A 6,835-nucleotide genomic window follows, 5' to 3' on the forward strand; every position below is an offset into this window, starting at 1 on the left:
GTATTTCCTTTTATCACGTATTTGATATTGTAGAGTTCAGTTTGTGCCTTCCAGCCACAAATGCACCCACTGAGAGAGTTTTCTCATTAATGAATAACATGTGGACTGCTGAGAAATCTCAATTGAAAACTGAAACACCTAATAATAACTAAATATAATTTCAGTTGTACCTGTAGTGAATTCCATTATATGGTTATGGAAAATGCCAAGTTATTACATGCTATTCACTCGAAGCAAACGTACAGAACCATTAAGGATGATACTTAAATATTGGTACATTTGATTATGAAATAGTTGTTAATTTGAAGTTATTGGAATTGTTTTAAAGACTTAAAGTGTAAGTAACATGTTCTCAACAAAATTTTGATCACAACTGTAGTTTGTTTAATATGTCAAATTTTAAATACATTTAGTTTTCATTTTTGTTTTATGCCACTCATATACTTTAGGGATTCATCAAATAAAAGAATAATTATTTTTAAAACTTTTGTCCTTTATGTCTTTCCTTTTTTGAAAGAAGTTTGTCATGGTATGTGCGTGTACTGTTTTTTGCTGGTAAGGATCTGGTCACCCTAGCTATTAACAATAAGAGGGTTATAGAGCATTCTCTGTCTTGTCTCGATAATCATAACTCTCAAATTATGATCACATTATTCAAGAAACTAAAAGCCTCATTTTATCTAGTGTAAACAGAAAATTTTCGGTGGGGGGCTCGAGCCCCCTTGGATACGTGCCTGATGTCAGATTAAGATCGATGACTTGCCTGTTGTATGCAGTAATACCGATCACACTTCAAAACCTTTCTACGCTGAATATGACATGGTTTAACAAGTTGAACAAGGGATGCTGGACGGCGTGAGGAAGAAAATGAAGGGGTGATGAAGCACCCTTCCCCACCTCCTGGCGGCCCCCCTGATTCTAAGTAAACCCAAACTCATACACGAAAATAGTTATCGAACTACTAACACCGAAAAAGTTACCAACTGTATATTGCCAAGTTCATACTTAATGCCAATCTTACATACCTACAAGTTTCTTGTGAACAATTTAATAAGTGTAAAATATCAGCACTATGCCACGAAAATTTGAGTTTCTGTTGTCTCGGCACGGTGAGGTTGTCAGTTTCGGAATGGTGGCCTTCCTTAATCCACAAAGCTGCATACTTTGGGGCAGGGAAATCTTATGAATGGACCATTAATGGACAAATGATTTTTCAATTGTGTCTGTTACATAGTTAAGACATGGAATAATATATCCTTTCAAGTCCATTTTTCTTTAAAGGGATAAAAACACTTCTGGCAGGGATAAAAATAATTTTCTTTGCAGGGGATAAAATTTATTGTGGTGGGGAAATCACCGGCACCCCCTTCGCTTAATTCGCACACTGCTTAACTCATTTAATTAATAACCTTCCTAAAATACCACTCTTTTTCCTCTCTGTCTTAACACATTCTCCCCGCTCCCCAACCTTCGTTTCATTACTAACATAAAAAGTAAAGTGTTCCCCTGTGCTTTGCACCAAGCTATGAAGGCGTATACGGAGTGTGGATTTAGGACCCCACACTTTCTTGATCACGGCCGAAGGTGGGGCCGCCTTTATCTCCCAGAGTATCCTCCACGTACCCACTTTATAAGACGCTGGGCGGGCACCAGAGCCGCTTGAACAGGTAGAAAAAATCCCGTCTCTCTCGCATGGTAGTCAGACGCTAGCTGAGCTACCGCGGTTTTCATTACTAGCAATGCAGATGCCATTAATTTAATTCAATTACTAGCAAGTAAGATCTTACAACCAACTTCGTTTCTAAAACGCCGGAACAATCTTGGTCCACTATATCCATGAGACGTTATCTAGATTTAGCTTTAGTGCCTCGTACATACATATAATTGAAACCGTCAATACATGGACGAAGAGAAAAACGGGGGAACCGAAATTCCGCTGATCTGACGCCCTTGTTTATTTTAAAGGCAGCAGGGCACTAAGCACCTACCCCTGAACGTATGCGGGTGGAGGTTTCAGGGGTTTCCCCTTTTTCTTTCCTTGTCTGTTTATTACTGAGGGAAATGCAGGGCTTGAAGCTGAACGCTAGTTGTGGAAGCATTCCCTTTCATCCCGTGCTGCGGCGACCTATTGAAAGAATACGCTGCATTCTTTATGGAACCAAAACACAATTATAGTCCACCCCTTCCAAGGTCAAGTGGAAACAACCTGAATTTGTTTTCTAAACATATGAAGTCACGTACGCGGTCACGAAGACGACGTAGGCGACCCAATGCCTTCCGAATCAAGTTATGTTTATTCCGTACTGAAAGAGACAAACAATACCCAGTCTGTAGGCCACATCGAACCAACGGAAAGCGACGTAAAATAACGAAGAAATAACTAATACCACAAAGAGCATATAGATATCTCACATATTTAATAATAATAATAATAATAATAGTAGGTAAAATGTAAAGTTTCCCGCGCATATAGCACCGTGCATGAGGCAAATTTAGGGGACGTGGGAGAACATATTCTTGATCTCGGCCATTTTGGAGGTGATGTGTTCAGCACCACACTCCGGCCGCCCTTACTCCCGAGGATTACCCCAAGGTACTATTTTTTTTGAGTCAGGGTGAGCCTCAAATAATAATAACAATAATAATAATAAACTTCTGTATCTGTATAAAAAACGAAACTTTGTATCAAGATACTTTGAGAGTTACTTACAGATATGTACTTAATTTTACATTCATTTTGGAAGACAATGTATGTTTCATAATTCCCGGGTCTCTTTGGTTATTCCTAGAACACCCTTGTTTATGAGATGGGGCCTAGTGTTGTGTAAGCCCCACCAGATCAAAACAAACATTGGAGGAGCAAGGGAGTTTGTGCTTTCTTCATAGCATTGCTAGCGACTTCTGCCCTGTCACGAATTCACAGCTCTCATAAACAAATGCGTGTGAAATAACGTGTAACTGTAAAGACAAGAGAAGAATTCGCACGAAACCTAGTGGTGTGAAAAGATGGGTAAAGTAAGGTTGAACCCGCATTATTTTATTTTTTAAGAAATAAACTTGAAATGACAGAGAGGAAACAACAACACGAACAACAAAAAGAGAGGTTTGGCAGAAATATTGATCTGCTTTCCTGATGATACATGCCACATTTCATTTAGCATAACAGAGGGCTTCCAGCCATTGGATGTTACCGTCACTTGAACCTTACATCCATGCATATACCTACCTATATGTACATATGTATGTATGTATGTATGTAAATATATTTATGCATATTCACTACTTACCCATTTTTGACATTTGCAACGCTCTGTAGAAACTAAATATTGAGAGCTTAATCATCGAAACTCAACAAACAATAGATGTACAATTTGCCAGTAAGAAATTTACTTTTGAGTGCATAGGTGGGGGGGGGGGGAGCGGGAACAAAATAGAAAACTTAAAACTCTGCTAAGATGGTAATTACTGTAAATTTAGAGCTTTTAGGCAGATTTTTTTACAGTCGCTGTATACCTTTGAGGACTAGAGTGATAATTCATTTGAGTAAAATTGGGTCAAGGCCTTCGATAAGGCGGGAGGAGAATGGATTTTCGCTATTTTGCGCGATTACAAAATGCTGTAAGTTGAGAGATGTTTAGTTTTTCTTTCGGCGAAGTGACGAACTTGATTGATTGATTAATTTGGTGTTTTAAGTCCACTAAGGCTAATCGGGACTGGACCTACAGTTTAAAGTGGGATCCAAACCATTATGTGCCTCTACTGGGTAGAAGTGGCGAACTTGTTTCAACAAGTTAAACTTACTCTAACCTCTGGCGCATCTACTCTAACCTCTGGCGATATCTTGAATTGTACAAACATTGCCACAACAACAAAAACAGTGCTTTAATGTCGCACAAATATCTACACATTCAGTTGCTTGCTATAAGCGAGTGGTGTGAAAGCTACTATTTTAAACAGTGGATCTACAAGCTGATGGTCGATTTGCTGACTGGATTGGTTTTCGTAGACACACCTGCATAATGTCGTTCGAATCTGTGCTTCAGGACAACTCAGGGCATTATTAAATGCCTCGATACCCATGGAGAACATGATAAGCTGCAACCCTAGCTCCAACTTGTTCAAACACAAATCTAGAACATATTTTAAAAACGAAGATTAATTGCTTCACAATGAAACTACTCGTTACGACCCTGTTGATTACAATTTTACAACTTTGTTCGCTACAATGATAACAAACAATTGAGGATTTGAGGAATACAAGGGTGGAGGAGCGGCACCTCACGGTCGTACACATGCTTGACACATGCGTACATGAACATACCTTAGCCTACAAGAAAAATTGTCATTTAACCAACATTTACCTCAAGTATGCATTTTGTATGCGATATTTAATGGGAATAAAATTTGACTATTCCTAAAAAAATATTTCGGTCCTCCCTTTTTCTTCTATCTTTCTCGGCGACACTGTAATGCTGACAGAAGCTCTTTGATATTTTCAAAATAAAATGTTTCCTCTATTCGGAGGAACGTTGTTGTCCATACCTTACTTTCTTCTGTTTTGTTATTTTACGTCCTTTTTTTACCTCTCTAGGTTAATCACAATACAATGAGGATGAAGGATGAATTGATGAGATAGATGACGGAACAAACACACATCGATTACCCAAGATTCGAACCTAGAACCTAGGATCAGTGTGTGAAAGTGCAACCCCTCCTCTTTGAAAGGTTAGCCCCCAGTCCCTGGTTTCTATCCGGCCCTCTGGATTACTTCCTGCTTTAATCCTTCAAACCCTCCTTTCACCTCACCCTGGGTGCCAAGCGAGCAGATTATATTTGAGCCGGAAATACGAAAGGGGGGTTTCACATAACAATTTATATTTTTAGTCCCTGGTTCGTTACGCATGTACATCAAGTGAATAAACAACTGGTTTAAAATGGACAGTACTGTAGTTCTTAGAGTTAATTCAGCAAATCATAACGTTTCTAGTAGTGCCTCCTCGATGGCGCAGTGGTAGCGTCGTCGCCTTGCAATCAAGGGGTCCCGGGTTCGATACCCGGTGGAGGTACATAGTGGTTCGGATCCCACTTTAAACTGTAGGTCCAGTCCCGATTAGCCTTACTGTGCATAAGGTGGATTAAAACACCAAATCAACAACAACAGAAACAACATTTCTAGTAGGATTATATTGTTTATTAGACTATACGTTGTTATATATATATTTTTGCAAAACTATCTCTGCGGGCCTACCCTCAGCTGAAATGATATTCCGTTCATTACAAATGCGTTTCCTTACGCCTTTACTCTTTCTTTTGGGCATCAACTATTCAATACGGAAATATCCAAATATTCAAAACTTTTCTAAAGGGGACTTGGGACAGCAAACAGGGGCTGGCTTACACCAAATGCTACATTCTTATAATAGTCTAGCCACCAAAAGTGGACTAAACTCGAGGAGACATTCCTCGTCGTCGAAAGATGGGGAAACACTGTTTTCTATAAAAGCCCAATTGGCTTTCTTTATAGTCTGGGTAAACGTCCGTGGACGTGGACCACGTAGCGTTGGAAAATTCCACTGTAACGGTCTTTGGAAAGACATCTCCCCCACTGGGGTGATAAAAAAATCTAATATCCAGCAAAGCACAATCCAATGAGCACATACACTTACATCCAGTAATAACATATAAGTACGCACATGGAAAACATATTACTTCACCCTACACCTTGTAGCTGGCCAGCAATTAATTAACATATTTCCAAAACCAGTAAAGCTTAATCCGACCATTACAAGTGCTCCGAGGTTTTTCTTGGCTATGACATTTATGTTACGAAGATTTCATACAAAATATACAAATAACAAGTACGTACAGGAGACAAGCAAGTTGCTTGAACCAACAGAGGGTTTCGTACCAAAGCAACAAAATGCAAGGGATACAACACCTGGATCTTCTTTGCAATCTTCAAAATGGCATTCACTGCACGTGAACGGTGCAACTAGACTATAGAAAAAAACGAACCTTTCCGAGAGTCACCCAATCTACAGGCAACTGAGCTGCTTATTGCGTCGCCCCGGTGTGGAAGGTCACACTTGCTTCTTAATGTTCGTTTCAAACGACACTTGTTTCTTGTTTACTTATTCTTCTGAAATCTGATTTTGCCTGAATCTTCCTTAATGCATCAAAATATCTGCTTTCGAAAGTTTTAATGAGCACGTTTTAAGAACATCTCAACTACCAAAGTCAAGAATTAGTAGAACTTTTGACTGTCTTCTAATCACCGCAAATTAGCAAATATATTTCCATCAATGGATTGTAAATTGATTATGTACGAGTTACATGTAAATACGAGTATATTTTATAAACTTCAAGTTAGTATATTTAATTGATTGATTGATTGATTTGGTTTATTTTACTTCGAATTTCTGCCACTTTTGGATATGAGGATGAGTGATGATTAGATGAAATTGATTAAGTGATACTCAGAAAGAATACTCATTCCCCTGGCGCTGACCACTCCGACGGTTAGTGTATTTCATTTTACATGGAACTTTAAATAATATTTTTCTTCCATGTGCAGCAAGTTGTACCACAGTTATGTTCGGAATTTGGCAACTTCGACATTACCGTTAACGAAACAAATAGTTGATGAAGGTACGATGAATAAAAGTGAACTATAAAGATCACACTTTATGTATTTTCCGTCCATAATTATAATACTTGAATAAAGTTAACCCACAGTTTTAAATTTTCACATGCAAATTTGCTTCATTATTCGAGCTGGTTGATTAGAGGATAACAGCAGTGTACGTAAAAATGATCAAGCATAGCGTTATGGACC

Source organism: Lepisma saccharinum, chromosome 15 (assembly GCF_977018435.1).
Source record: "Lepisma saccharinum chromosome 15, izLepSacc3.1, whole genome shotgun sequence".
NCBI lineage: Eukaryota > Metazoa > Arthropoda > Insecta > Zygentoma > Lepismatidae > Lepisma > Lepisma saccharinum.